The sequence below is a fragment of the Pinus tabuliformis genome, chromosome 1_2 (genome assembly GCF_031772625.1).
Source record: "Pinus tabuliformis cultivar Carrire ecotype Pingquan chromosome 1_2, CPIR1, whole genome shotgun sequence".
Classification (NCBI taxonomy): Eukaryota; Viridiplantae; Streptophyta; class Pinopsida; order Pinales; family Pinaceae; genus Pinus; species Pinus tabuliformis.
The window spans coordinates 1,001,056,269-1,001,072,900 of record NC_142298.1 but is presented as its reverse complement, the minus strand read 5'-3'; positions in this window follow the sequence as shown (position 1 = coordinate 1,001,072,900).

Here is a 16,632-nt window from a genome sequence, read left to right as displayed (position 1 = left end):
TGATGTGATGCTTTGTCATTTAGCGGGAGGCGGTAAGTGGGTTTGTTCACACTGCTTTTGTGGGCTGGGTGGTTTTGGGGGAAGGTCGCCTGATCCCACTCATCAGGTGCCATGTCGCATCGGGGCCCAAAGGAAAACAACCCATATCGGGCGGGTAAAGTTCGGGTGTTGAGGCTGCTCGATATGTTTAATAACTGTCAGATTAAAGGGGAGGTGATCGCACGATGATCGGGGTGGGGAGTTTGTACGAAGGGTAATGGATGGGCCCGACAGATGTTTGAGAATGGTGAGGTTTAAATAGATGATAGTTTAAGGCAGGTTTAGGGCGTCGAGCGTGATTTTATTGGCGAAGGGTTCGATTATTAAAATAATCGTTGATCGATTAATTAACGTGTTTGTTGGGTTTGGTTATTATAAAGTTTACATTTCAAACTTTCGGGGACGGGGTATTAATAAAAGGTGTTTATTATAACTATACTGGGAAGGGCTTTTTCCTTTGGGAATTAATATATATATGAATTTAGAAATTAATATGAAAATCGCAGAAACAAAATAATGCTAAGTATAATGAATCTTTTGCCTTTGTTTGCTTTTTAGAACACATACATCATAAATTAGGCTAAAGTGTTTTTTGGGTTTTTGAGAAAAAGGGTTTTTTCATGGGGGTGATCACTTTTCCTTAGGACAAGAAGGTTTTATCCTTAGAAAAAGGTGTTTATTAGGGAAAAATGGATGAATTGAAGAGGATGAATGCTTATGAGGGGATTTTTAGTACTTAGGACCTATAAGTCATTGGGCCGAGGATTCGGTCCCTCCAGAAGTCAGAGAAATGCTCTGATCCCCTTTGACTTAAGATTTTGGGTACTTGGAGCTTTTTATTGGAAATTAGTTAAGTGAAGGGGTGAAATGAGTGAGGGAAATTAATCAATTGACTTTGTGAACTTGATGCATGTCCAATTTCTCATTCATACTTGAAATTTTCATGATGAGGGTGATAGAAATATGCTTTTGTCAAACAATCATCATAATTCTGCAACCTTTCTTCTACTTACCTATCTACTCATCCCACCATTTTTACTTCTCTTTATTAGGGTGCACTTAAGCTGGCAAACCCTTATCAAAACATTTTTCTTTTCTTTTACAATAGTAATCTAACTAAGTCTAACCTTATTACATCCAAGGGCTTAGATTAAATAGTTGAGCTCCTTTTATTCACTCTACCTATCTACTTATCTACCAAGATTACATTGTTTGGTCAAATTTTCATTCTCTAGCTATAAGCATGAAATTGAAAACATGAAATAGCCAAGTTTAAACATTTTGACTATCATGGATTGTGGTATAGGGTACAAATTGCACACAATCATTTATTTTCTACAAAAAGTAAATAGTAGTGGCATTTTGACTGACACACTGTCATGGTATTTTCTTTCTTGGGGTTCATTTTTCATCTTTTTTGACCTTTTTTATTCTTTTTGTCCTTTGATTTTTCTTGGAGGACATACCCTCTTTACATTTTTTAATTCTTTTAATATGGAAAACATTTGTAGAAAGCAAAGGTATGTACATATTACAGGTTTAATCTCAGCCACTAAAAAATTATGACTCCTATTGGTATTGGAACCTAACAGAACAAAATGCATATGAAAACTTGATGGATTCACAACCAATTCTGTGCGAAAATTAAGCGAAGTGATGTTGGGAGAATATGACCACTGAATAGATGTGTGAGCATGTTCTCCCACAACACTCTATAGTGGTGGAGCTATTTGATGAGGGGATGGAGGACAATCACTTCTAACAGTAAAAACATATGTTTGTGATTGTGTAGCTCCATCACTGAAGAATACTGAGCGACGCTTGATTTCAAACTTCTTCATGGGACGAGCAGATTTCATAACATAGTACTTGAATCAGTCCCAAAGATAGAAAAAATCCATCTGGCTCTTCAGAGCTTGAAACTGAAAAACATGGAAGCGCTGCCAAAAATCCATAGTCGATTCATGCAGAGCTTTCCATTGTTGTAATAGTTTTTGGTAAAGATGGTCTGGATCACAATGATAGAATGTGTCTTCAATGAGATCCAAAAATTTCTCAAGTGAGTGCATGATGTTAGCTGGTAGGTTGCATAGCCATGAATGTGGAGATTCATGAGGTTTGTATGCAAGAAGCAAGTTGGCCTATTCGTTAGAACATCGTTCTTCCTCATGAAGCATGGAAAGAAAGTCATGTAAGAACGCAGGCGATGCCACTTTTCCTTCACTATCATACGTGTAAGTGGAAAGTAGATCAAAGAACTCCCTCGTGATGGTGACATCTTCATGATTCGAAAAACATCATGGAGGGAGGAGAGTGCAAGAATCCATGACAGATATGAAAAGTTTCAAAACAAGATGAGAGGACACAGCTTGTCATCTGGCCCTCCTTCTAGCACAAGAAATGTTGACAGTGCTGGATCCGCTAACATGTTAGGGGATGTCCCTAGTAAGAAGTACCAATTAGACCTCAGACCATTTGGTGTAGGAGTCCCAACAAGGGGTCACACAGTAATTCCTTGACCATGATTTCTCATAGAGGAAAGTAAGAGAACTTTGTTGGTAGTAAGGGTATGATAGCTATAGTGAGCCAAGGAAGGTGCATGAGAGGTTCTAACGCACGGTGGTTGAGATGAGTGCACCCCTTGGAAACCTGTGATAGCACACAGTTAAGAAGGGAACACATGAGCAAAGATGCTGTTGGATACCTATATCAATAGGTTTCATATTTCATGATTGGCAAGGGAAAGTCCAAATATGCTCTGCTTTGATATCACAAAGATCCCATATTTCCTAGAGAACAAGAGGTGTGTAAAGTGTTTCAAATGTTGATCACCTTATTTCAATTTTGGTGGATGATCCAACAGTTTAACCTGGATCATGCCATGTTTCAATTTTGAGTTATAGAATAGAGAAAGAAGTCTGTCCAAACTGCTTAATCTTGGCAGACAAGTAGTTCAGGTAGAGAAGAAAAGGCTCCCAACAGCTTAATCTGGGACCTTGGAAGAGATAAGGGTAGAAGTAGATAGAAAAAACAAAGAAAAAAGCCAAAGAAAAGAAGAGGCAAGTAAGGGTCTGCAAGTCCAAATGCACCCTCCAAGAAGAAATAAAAATGCTAGGTAAGTAGCTGGGTAGGTAGCTGGGGTTGCAGAAAGGTTATCCCTATCATTGCAAGAATGGTGATGGTGGGCATCAAAGCAAAAGATACAGCAGGAAGCATGACTAATTTCCCTCATTCCCCTCCAATTTCATTTCTAACATTCCCCCATCAGCTTAGATTCATGAAAATGACTTAGTTTTCATGGTGGTTCTTAATCTTTAAAAGCCACATTTCTTGTCTAAAAATCTTTTCATTTTGATCTACTCTCAAAACCAAGTTTGTTTCACATAAACTTAAATGGTTTCCCCCTCCACTCACCCTCTCATCCATATTAACTCTAATTCTACTATGTAAATCCCCTATATTACCTTTTCCCCTACTAGTATTAAACACCATGGTGTATAAATCCCAGCATTATCTACATATTCTCCTTTTGGCATTATAGCCAAGTAAATGGTCTAAGGGGACTTCAGTCCACCTGGGACTGTGGTCAACCTTGTCTTGGATGTGCTCTGACCTCTGGTTATGAGCAGAAATCCTGTCCCTCAACCCTCACCGTCTCTCTGCTGAAAACGCACAAAAACCCCGTTTTCCTATATAAACCCTTGAAAAAGCCCAAAAAACCCAAAAACTGCCAAAAAACCCACTTTCCTATAGTCCTCCGCCCAATCATTGAATTGAATATTTTATTGCGCTGGCGGGACCCCCCCCCCCCCAAACATGCTCGACCAGTCGGAAGGCCCGCCAGCCGTCAGATCTCCGTCGCCCGGATCTAAAGGTGGGCGGTCATTTTCACTCCCCGACCTGCCGACCTTTAGCGTCCGGGGAAAGTGGTTTTGGCCATCCCGTACAGGGGACGCGTGGCAGGCGGTGGGGTTGTTCGGAGCCCCCCTCCCCGTTACCGCCTTTGCCCAAAGGTGGTGCGGGGAACCCGCTTACCGCCACCCCTAATACCACTCTCCTCCCACGTCATTTGCACGTCACCCTGACGTCACCTCACCAATGCCCGCCCCAGCGTCCCGTGGCCCTCCACGCGGACTCGCCACTGTACCCGCCCGCCACCGTGTCCTGCCACCCTGGCAAACACCTCAGCCGCCACGTCACCTCCGTATCTGGGCCCCGCCATGACGTCATGCTGACGTCATCGGCGGAAAAGCGCCAAATGCACACTTTTGCCAAATTTAACGATTTAAACGACTAAATGAGTCGTTTTCGCTCATTTTCATGCGAAAGAGAAACTAGCCGTTGCCAACAACTGCTGCGAAACCTCTCACTCAGCCATCAAATTCGACAATTCGACCATTCAAAGTTCAGAATTCGACGGCACTAAGTCTCCACAACCCGGCCCGCGAGCTTCCAAGTCGATTTTCCAGGTATTTTGCCATTTCCTTCCACTTTGCCCATGAATTCCAATTTTCTGTAGAATTCACCATTAAAGACTGGTAAATTCACTTAATTCAGCTCCACCTGATCACCTAAACCAAACCCAAGCAACCTGCCCCATCCCTAAGCCACAATTTGACATTGGAGCAATCAGTTCGCGGGTTAAAACTGCAAAATTGCCCCCGAGGTACTCGGCATTGTTCCATTTTGCCAAGTACAGGCCACCTGCACTCTTCCTAAAGAATTATCACTGTCTCTGCAACGTCCCCTTATGCAATCCACATCCCTGAGAATTTGCAGCAATTTACCAACTTGCTTACAATTTTACACTAGAAGAGGACATCACACTGTGTACAGTTTACCTGCTGCTTAAGTCTTTAAAGACTTATCAAACTATTACCTCTCCCTGCTCACATACAGATTATATCATGGCAGCCTCTGCATCCTCTTCCCTCAGTGTTACTCCACTAAATCAAACCAATAAGGAACTGGAGGCCTTGCCATTTATTGACAAGGATTGTCTCATTGATGACTTTGAGGGAGACAGGGACTTTTTGAAGACCTTCACTACACTGAGGGAAGACCATAAGGATGGACTTGGTACAGATGGAATATGGGAGTCAAACCTGCCCTATTACTGTCTCCCAGCTGTGAATGTTTTCCCTGAAATCATTCACTTATGTGCTCAAAACTATGATCTGGAGCACAGAGCTGTCAATACTCCATCAGGGAGGATCCTTTTTTATATAAATGCTGAGTCCATCAACAAGATGTTACAGTTTGATCAAACGGAGTTGCTAATCCCATTCTCCATGAGGTATTTGCTGGAAGCTGGTGACAAGATGACCAGTGAGGAGCTGCAAAAGGTCACCAGGAACTACATGAGAACTGAGTGCCAGCCTACAGGGCCACCCCCTTATCTGCATGAACATTTCAATGACTCAGGCAGGCTGCTACTGGACATGATAGCCTATGTGTTAGGTTACCAAAACAGTGAGCATGTGGATCAAGCCATGCTCGTATTGCTGTCTGCTTACAGCCCACGTCAACCCCCTGCCCGAAAGTATAACTTTGCTAAGTTCATAGCCAATAGGATTCATGATCAATTGAGCAAAATGGACAGACAGGGGGTCTTCAGATACTCAGCTTACATCTACCACCTGTTCATGTTTTATCATTCTGAAGCTTTCCCATGCTACATCAGAAGGCTGGATAATAAAGGAGAGAGGAGATCTGTCATCTTCTGGACCTCAGTCTATCATAAAATCACAAATTCACCCTATACCTACTGTGAATTTGTTGACCAGTTTGTGTACCCAGTCTCCTGCATGCTTATGAAGTCCCCTCCACCTAGAATATCTAATGAGATCAAGAAAGCTTTGCAGCTATCTAAGAAGTACAAAATAGGTGATTGGTACCTATATGAACACCATACTATGTTCATAGTATATCGCTGTGAGCTCTGTCCATACAGGCTACCCAAGTATGTTCCTATGAGATTATTTGCCTTGGAGTATTACATGCAATTGATTCAGTCAGACCTTACCCATTTCCACAGCTCCAAGAAAAAGGCACACCTTAACTTCAAAAATGAGTTGGGCCCTTTCATCATGAACAAGAAGGAAGGATGGGAATCTGCAGACCTGATCCTCAAGGACAAATATAAATTGTCATACAGTTTTCGATGGGTCCCTTATGACCCTCAAGGTTTCATCACTGCTAGGAGAACTAAGTACAGACTCCTAGGGATTAAACACTGCCACTACCCACACATAGAAAAGTATGCCAACTTACAAGAATGGCAGCTGGACACTCTAGTTGAGAGCTTAACTGAAGAAGAAAGAATGCTTGAAAATATGAAAGAACTTGAGAAGACTATTGACCTGGACTATGTGCTCCAGGTACCTTTCAGACTGCCTCAATCAGTGGGAGAAGGGACCTCAGTTACCAGGACAGCGCCGCAGACACTCTCTACAGCAGCACCAGGCTTAGATAAAGGAAAAGGAAAAATGGATGCAGAGGATGAAGCAAAAAAGGAACAGTCAGAGCAACAGTCACAGCAAAAAGATCAGCAAACAGAACAACAAACAGAGCAGCAACAAGGACAAACTGTTCTGCCACAAACTGGGCTGCCAGAAACCCCCCTAATGCAAACACTGCCACCTCAAACTGAGCCATTAACTACCTCAGTTTTGCAGACCCCAGCACACGAAGAGAGGGGTAATAAAAGGCAAAGAGAAGAGTCCACTCCCCTCAGTGGATCCTCCCACCAGCCAGAAGCCAAAAGGCAAAGGGCAGATTCCCCAGAGGTGGAAGACATTACTGAAGATGTCTTGAACAACACAGCAAAGGACAGGGAGGGCAGCCAACATACAGGGACAAGCTCCTTTCAGCAGGAGCAGAATTTACAGCTTGGTTTGGAGGTGTCATCCTCTTCTCAGCAAAGCCAGAAGCTTAAAGGTGCTAAGGCTTCCTTCAAACAAATCAAGGCAGCAAATGAGTTATTGAGGGCTGAGGTTTACAAACAGTTTATAGATGCCACTCCAGCCCAGCAGGAAAGGTTGATGTCGGTCTACGACTTCAAAGAAGAAAAAATAATATTCAACCATTTCAAACCCAAGGGGCCGCAGCTAATGACAACTGCAGATTTCATCAAAACAAGGGTGGAGGTCCTGGCCAAAGACATACATCCTATGGACCAAATTGAACTCCACAAGCAGACTGGGGAGATGGTCTATGCCACTTTGGTAGAGAAGGCCACATTAGCTCATGAGCTGAAAGAATCTTTGAAGAACACAAACACTCAACTAGATTTTGAGAGGATGTCCTCTAAGGCCAAGGACAATAGGATAAAATCTCTTGAGGAGATTATTGTTGATCTAGGGCATGACCCTAGTGATCCAACCGGGGTAAAAGAACTCATGAAGAAAAAGGATGATGATCTAAATGCCATGAAGAAGAGGTTGAAGCTGTTACCTACAGAACACCCTCAGACAGCTGAATTGCAAAAAGAAAAGCAAGTTAATGAACAACTTGACCTCTTATTACAGCAAGATCAAAGGATCCAAGAACTAGAGAAAGAGCTGGAAGGAGCATTACAAGACAAACAGGGAGAATCTACACTCCAAGCTCCTCCAACAGATTCCACAACAGCAACAACTTCTGGGGCAGCAGTGGCCCCCACAACAGAAGCAGCAGGTACAACAGCAGCTCCAGATGCTCACCCCAGTGTAGAAGAATTGACCAAAGCTGTCAAGGCAATGGAGCTACAGGCGGATGAAATAAAGAAAGCAAAAGAAAAACTGGCAGAGATAGATGCCAAATATGATCAATCAAAGATAACGGTAGCAGAACAGGGCAGACAGATTAAGGCTCAAAAAGATAAAATAAAGGCCCTGGAGAAGGAGCTCAATCTGGAAAATACTATGGCAGAAATCAAAAGAATCTTGTGGAATAAAATTACCCAAGCCATTATCAAACAGTGGAAATCCATTAAAACAATCCATGAGCATATGGATTTAATTGTACAAGCCCAGACAGATGTCCAGAGGGCCAAGACAGTGTTAGGAAACAGACCTGAGCAAGCTAGCCAATTGATAGAATTTTTGAACAGGCAAGACAAAGAGGAGCTGGCAGCCGTTGGAATCACCAACAGAACAGAGGCCATCCTCATGGCTAAAAAGGTGCTAACTCTCAGAGGTTATGTACAGACGGTAGAAAGGAAAAGTTATGAGATACAGACTGAAGTTGAAGATTATAAACTCAGAATGGGAATGCTACAAGCAAGAGGACTGCCTAGCCTGTTGAGCAGCACAGGAAAATTGATCAGCAGAGATCAATTTACAAACAGGATGGCCACTTACATTCAAAATCAAATCACTGCATCCAGCAGTACTTCTGAGGAAACAGTTCCTCCAACAGGACAGAGCTTGTACACTAAGCTCGAAGGCTCATTTTTTATTGAAAATGAGGTAAATCATTTATTTGAAACTCCTCCTAGTTTTTTCAGATATACAGAGCTTGATGAGACTCTAATTAAAATTCGGAGGCATCAAATGCCTAAGGAGGACTGGTGGCAGGCCATGCTCCAAATTCTGCCACGGTAGTTTCAAGACATTCGGCCACTGCCAGCTCAGGTCACCAGAAGACAAGTGTAAAAGGGTTAATGTTTGAAAAGCATCCAAAAAGTGATTCATCACTAACGATGACAGCTAGCCACATTTTGAACAGCACGTCTCCAACCGACTCCAATTGCCACCAAGTCAACAGTCTCTGACCATTTTTGACAGCTAAGGGACTAAAAGTTATTACAACATTTACTCTTTCAGCTGCTGCACTCCAGCAGTTGGTAGGACATTTATGGAGCATTTACTCTTCATTCAGATATTTTCCAAATGTAAATTTGTATATATACCCCCCTTAGTAACGCATAAGGGGTTGGTAAATTTTACTCTGAGGCATGTATACTCTGTATTTGCAGAAAAGTTTAATACAAAGAGCAATTTCAGCTCAGTGATTTCCTGGAACTCTGGTGTCTTGTTGATAATCTAAGAGCTGTTGCAGAAACCTTGCGTTGTCTGGTGGAATGATATGTCTTCTTTAAACTCTGTTTCGTTTCCCTATGTTATTTCGTTTTCATATTTTCGTCATATCTAGCAATAAAGAAAAAGAATAGTTCAAGACATGTTTCTTAACACCCTGTGCTCAATCTTATGTTGCTGTAAATGTTTTCTTCAGGATTAAAAGAGACATGAATTCTTAAATGCTCATGTTACATTTAATTCCATGCTGTGAATGTTATCTAGAAATTCTTAAATGCTTCCAGGTAACAATTGTTTCTCCTTTCATACCAGTTTATAGAAAGATCCTTAATTGCCTTTCTTATCCTGGACATGTTACACACAAACTCAATTTCAAAGCTTTGTTCCCCGGACAATCACCTTGCTCTGCAGCTTTCATTAATGTATCAACATAACACACCAAACCAAAGGACCACTGACTCCATTGCCCAATGTTATATAATACGCTGGGAAGAGCACACACGTTTGACTGAAACTTTTCCAACCAAACAATTGAAACAAGATTAAACTTAATAGCTAGCCTAAAACACCATCATAACAGAGACAAATCATAAAGAGAGAGCCCTCTCTGATCACAGTTTGGCTAGAAACAGTGATCCAAAGATTGGTTAGTGGTTACCCCGGCCGTATTCCCTTGGGAGTCATAGGGAAAAACCTGGGTGTTAACATAATTGGCGACTCCACTGGGGACTTTTTTTAAAAAAAATTTCAATTGCTATCTATCTTTCAAAGCTACCAGCAAGCCTGAAACCAGCCAAGAGGCCTTAGAACTGTTTCTGTAATACAGGGACAGCTTAGGGAAGAGCTAGTTAGGGAATCTTCATCCTAGCTTTGGAACATATATAGCCATTCCAAAAAAACTTTCATCCAGTCCTTGCATATATAGAGCTTCCTGTACAAGTTCTAAAGAAAATTAGAAGCTGGCTCCCAAGAGAAACCCAAGGCATACTAGGGCAAATCCTGACCCTAATCAACCCATCATTGTTGATAATCCAAATACCATTCCAAAAAACATTAGGAGACAGCAAAAGCAGGAGAAGCCTGCTGATTCAGATATAAGTTCAGATCAACCTATCCTCATTCCCACTCCCTGCAAAGTTCTTTTCCGGTCCACCCCTAGTTCCCCTAGTTCATCATCAACACCTCAAAGTCCTCCTCTCACATCTTCACCCACTCCACATACCCTTTCAACCACTCCCCCATTTGTTATCCATCCCATTAACCTTGTTACACCAGTAATCCCTGCTGTCCCATTTGTTCCTATTAACCCTCTAAACCTCATAAATATGGCTAACAGGTATGCACCTCTGCAGATACCAGCTAATGCTGTGGCCTTACCTCAAGATTATCAAAGTAAGATCTCATATTTTGACTCAAATGGCTCTCTAACAGCTATCCAGCATGCCAAGAAGATGCAAGACCACTTTGAGACCTATGAAATAGATGATGACACTGTCAGAATGAGAATTTTTGTTCAAAGTTTAACTGGGGATGTTAGAACTTGGTTCAGATCCCTCAATGCAAACTCCATTACAACACCAGATCAGCTTTACGAAGCTTTTACTGAGAGATGGGAGAAGAAGAAAGATCCTCTCCACGTACTTGGTGAATATGACACTATTAAGAGAGGTCCCCAGGAGACAGTTTTGGAATATTGTGCTAGGTTTAACAATGTATATAATGCTATTCCACAGAACTTAAGGCCTCCTCCTGATTTAGCCCTGTATAAATTCCCTGATGGTTTTGACCCTGATATGGCCTATCAGTTGAAGGAAAGAGATCCTCCAACCCTTAAAGAGGCTCAAAGGGTTGCTGTCACAGTGGAAGCTAACCTAATTGCCAAAAGAAACAGGGCAAAATTGGAGAAAAGGACTGCCTTTAAAGAAGAACCTTCGGGCTTTGATCAAAAGCTGGATGCAATACTAAATAGCATGAAGAGATTGGGTGAAAGAGTGGAATCAATTGAAAGAAAGTCATCATGGGAAGCACCACAAAACAACCCTCCTAGAAATCCGAATTTTAGGAGAACCCAAAACCAAAACATTGGTAGAACAAGTGCTGACCAAGACGTTAGACCCCCTTTCCAAGAAAATTATGCAGAAACTTCAACATCAACTGAACCTAATGAAGACCCTGAGATTAATCTAATGGGTCTAGATGGTAAAAGCCAGGTCTTCTTAACACAAGAGGACCATGAGGATGATGAAATCAAAATATTCCAAACTAAATCAGGAGAATCCTTTGATTTTAAACAAGGATATGATAGTGCTGTCTATGAAGTTCACAAACAATACAAGCTAAGGAGTAGGACTGTAAATGTAAATCAGCCTGAAAAGATAAAAGATAAACAGCAGTCTAAAGGAACCATAGTCACAGAACCTAATGACAAAACAAACTTGCCTACAGAAGAAGTGGTGGTTGAAGAGGTCACCACACTTTTGTCACCACTACAACGGCCTATGGCAACCTCGTCCTCTCACCCTGACTTAGATATCACCCCTCCAGACATGAGCAAAAGGGGCAGGTCTCAAAGTCAAGATGAAAACCAACAAGAAGATGAAATGAGCAAAGAAAGGGCTGCTATTCATAACTCCAAAACCCAAGCTGATAAACCTTTTGACCTAGGCACAGAGATTGGCAAGCTAAAGATAGCAATTCCCCTCTCAGAGCTAGCCAAGCATGACATCTATAAGCAACAGATCAAGAAATCTCTTCAATTCACTAATAGTAAAGATGATGTAAATGTGCTAGATGACACTCCGGAATTACTGTTCGGCCCAGAGGTAGATGGAAAAACAATGGTCACAGGGATATTACCTTTTTATGTCAGCTTGCATGTTCATGATAAAATACTGCATAATGCAATGTTCGACTCAGGCGCCTCTCACAACCTTATGCCAAAAGCAGTCATGGAAAGATTGAACTTGGATATAACAAGACCATACAAAGACCTGTTTTCCTTTGATTCTAGCCAAGTCAAATGTTTAGGCCTAATAAAAGATTTATGTGTATCCCTGGTTCAATACCCTAATAAAACCATTCTAATGGATGTTGTAGTCGCTGATATCCCACCTAAATATGGGATGCTGTTATCAAGATCATGGGGGGCCAAACTCCAAGGCTCCCTGCAATTAGATATGTCATATGCCACCATCTCTGTCTTTGGGCAACCAAAAAGACTTTACAGGGAGACACTCATGAAGTACATGGTCAGCAGTGAAGAAAAGCCTCAAAATTTTCCAATATATGCTGTCCATTCAGACATAGACTCCTTCATTCTCTTCAATGACAGTGCAAGCCTCTCAAACAATGATATTGGAACTAAGAAACTCTTGCAAGAACAAAACATTAATCAAGCAAGTGGCACCCATAAAACATCAATCAGTCCAAAAATAGACATTATCCCTCCTCTAATTGTCAAAGATTGTCAAACAAGTGATGAAACTGTCCTAGAAAACAAGCGGGAAAAGAAACCCCAACTCCTGCTTACATGGCCATCCCATGAACAGATTTTTAAACCTCCTTTTCAACAAGATATCCTGTGGGTCCTAGAATTTGATGGCTCGGTTAACAAGTTAGGGGCAGGAGCTGGAGTTTGGATACATAACAAAGGGAAAGACCATGCAGAAGGCAGGGCTTATAGATTAAATTTTAGATGCACTAATAACATGGCAGAATATGAAGCTCTGTTACTAGGTCTCAAACTAGCAAAGTCATTACAAGCTCCTAGGCTTTCCATCGTGGGAGATTCTGATCTAGTAATTCAACAAGTGAAAGGAAGTTTTGTCACCAATGACAAAAGGTTGAGATCTTACAGGTCTGCTGTAATTGAAATATTGGAGACTTTCTCTGAGTTCTTTATCACAAAAATTTCAAGGGGCCACAATCTCCACGCACACAGTTTGGCAACATTTGCCAGCACCTTCAAATTCCCACTAGAACCCAATAACTGTTTCACAGCCGAGGTCAGATACAGACCCTCTATTCCAAACAATGTCAAAGAATGGCAAGTATTTGAGAATGATATACAAATAAACAATTTTCTAACCTCACAACAAGAGTTTGCAGGATTAAATATTGACACTGAAGCAGCAAGTCAATCACAAATACTTGATGAAGCAAGTCAATCACAAATACAGTTCCAACAGACAGCTCAGCCAATATCACCTAGAACAACAAAACAATTATTGAATCCAACCGTTTTCAATAATCAAAACATTCAGCAAATCCACCAAATTGACTGTGAAGAGGTGAGCAACGCTGAAGCTGAAATCATACAACTCAAAGACAACTTCCTTCCAGCAGGCCTTACCCCACTAGAGGACATTTTTGATTCAAATGACGTCCCCAGGAAACCAAAGATGCAGCCATTAGATGCAGCGATTGAAGAATGCAATATTGGTACTAGTCACAAGCCCAAAATAATAAAGCTATCTGCTTCTTTGCCCCCTGATCAAAAACCCAAATACATCGACCTCTTTAAAGAGTTTCAAGATGTTTTTGCATGGGGTTATGAGGATCTAAAGTCCTATGATACCTCTGTCATCCAGCATACCATTCCCCTCAAGCCTAATCAAAAACCATTCAAACAGAAATTGAGAAGGATCAATCCTGTACTCCTTCCTTCCATTGAAAAGGAATTGCAAAAAATGTTCAAAGCTGGCATCATAGCACCAATCAGATTCTCTGAATGGATTTCCAACTTAGTCCCTACAAGAAAAAAAACTGGTGAGATTAGACTTTGTGTAGACTTAAGGAATCTGAATCAAGTATCACTCAAAGATAACTACCCTTTACCCAAAATGGATCACATTCTCCAGAGAGTGGTGGGGGCTTCAAGGATGTCATTGCTTGATGGATTCTTAGGCTTTAATCAAATCCTAGTACACACTGATGATCAAGACAAAACTGCATTTACAACCCCATGGGGAACTTTCAAGTATGTAAAAATGCCCTTTGGATTGAAAAACGCAGGGGCAACTTTTCAAAGAGCAATGGACATTGCTTTTGCAAAAGAGATTCATGACTTCCTAGTCATTTACCTAGATGATCTTACACCCTTTTCAAAATCCGACCAAGAACATCTGAAACACTTGAGACAGATTTTCCTAACATGCAGGAAATATGGTATTTCTTTAAATCCCAAGAAATCATTATTTGGCTTGGAAGAAGGGAAACTCTTAGGGCACATTATTTCAAAAGATGGTATAAGAATTGATCCAGACAGGATACAAGCTATCCTACAAATGCCTCACCCAAGGAATGTCAAGGAGTTGCAGGGATTCTTAGGAAAAATTAACTTTTTAAGAAGGTTTATCCCAAACTTAGCAGAACTAATCAGATTATTAAACAATATGCTAAAGAAAGATTCAAAGGTAAAATGGACTGTTGAAGCAAAACAAGCCTTTGAAAGTATAAAATTGGCCTTGACTCAAACCCCAGTGTTGACCAATCCGCGGTTTGACAGAGAATTCATTATCTTCTCTTTTGCCTCCCAGCATACTATTGCTGTTGTTTTATTACAGAAAGATGACCAAGGGAATGAGAAGCCTATTGCCTTCTTCAGCAGAACTCTTAGAGATGCCCCTCTAAAGTATCAAATTATGGAGAAACAAGCTTATGCTTTGGTCAAAGCCATTAAAGACTTTAGGATTTACATCCTTTATTCCCATGTTGTGGCTTATGTACCAAGTCCTATTGTCAAAGACATTCTCACCCAAGAAAACTTAGAGGGCAGAAGAGGAAAATGGATTGCAAACATACTAGAATTTGACATTGAAATAAAACCTACAAAGCTAATAAAAGGGCAAGGTTTGGCCAAATTAATGACAGAAGCAAATTTCCAAGCCTTAGATATCAATCAACTGGACAGTGAAACAGAGCTGGCGACTCCAAAGATCAATGTAGCCTTTGAACAATCTCCTTGGTACTCTGATATCTGTTATGTGTTACAAAACCTGTGTGCTCCCCCAGGACTGTCCAGAACTAAGTGTAGGTTCCTAAAAATGAAAACATCTAGATTTTGTGTGATGGACGGAAATTTACTTTGGAAAAACCATGAAGGGATATTGCTGCACTGTCTAATGGAGAATGAAACTAACAATATCATGCAAGACTTCCATGCAGGAGACTGTGGTGGACATTTGTACTGGAAGTCCACTGTGGACAAGATACTGAGGGCTGGTTATTACTGGCCCACCATGTTCTCTGATGTGAAGAAATTCACAGCCTCATGCCACAAATGCCAACTCTTTGAGGGCAAAAGACAGTTGCTGCCACTTCCCTTAAGACCCATTGCAACAGAGAGACCTTTCCAACAATGGGGCTTGGATTTCATTGGGGAAATTCATCCCTCATCTTCAGGCCAACATAGATGGATCTTAACAGCCACAGACTACTTCACTAAGTGGATTGAAGCTGCCCCATGTAGGCAAGCAAATGATTCAATAATCATTCAGTTCTTGGAGAACAACATACTTGCTAGATTTGGCTGCCCTGATAAGATAATTACAGACAATGCTGCTGCATTCAGATCCAAAAAGATGGTGAATTTCTGCCACAAATTTCACATTACCCTGGGTCATTCTACTGCATACTATCCCCAAGGAAATGGCCTTGCTGAATCATCAAACAAAAGCCTGGTAAACATCATAAAGAAGGTATTGGAAGAAAATAAAAAGAATTGGCATAAGAAGCTAGTCAATGCTTTATGGGCAGACAGACTAACAACAAAAAGATCAATTGGGACCAGCCCATATGAGTTAGTTTATGGACTAGAAGCCAAATTTCCATCATCACTAGGAGTGCCTGTTATGAAGCTTCTGCAAGAGAGTCAAGCAGAGCCAAATGATATGCAAAGGAGGATCAATCAGATAATCTGTTTACAGCAAACAAGAGAACAAGTTTTCAGCAGAGTGCAGATATTACAAGAAAAATTGAAAAAGGCCTTTGATAGAAGAACCAAAGCAGAGGATTTCAGCATTGGTGATAAAGTCCTTAAATGGGATGCAAGGAGAGAAGAAAAAGGAAAACATGGGAAATTTGATTCCCTTTGGAGAGGACCATTTGCGGTCCAAGCAGTGCAAGGTAACAACACTTACTTCCTCAAAAGTCTGACTGAAACTGACTTGGATGAAGGTCCTGTCAATGGCAGGATGCTGAAGCATTATTTTGACTATTTCCCATGATTGCAACATCAGGTTCCCTTGTATATATGCAGATGTACATATTATTTCTATTTAGATTGTAAAAATGCAGTTTCCTAAGTGATTCACCAAACAGCAAAAGGCAAATAGGATCAGAGGTCTTTCAAAAAGGAAGCACACAGTTTTGACACATCAAAGCAGCGAATTTCAAGATTGAGATGGGCAGTCAAAGAACAAGGCAATCTGACCTGCTGTTCTTGGTCTTTCAAAAGAAAAACCATCCCCATGTGGAGCCACTGTTGGATACCTATATCAATAGGTTTCATATTTCATGATTGGCAAGGGAAAGTCCAAATATGCTCTGCTTTGATATCACAAAGATCCCATAT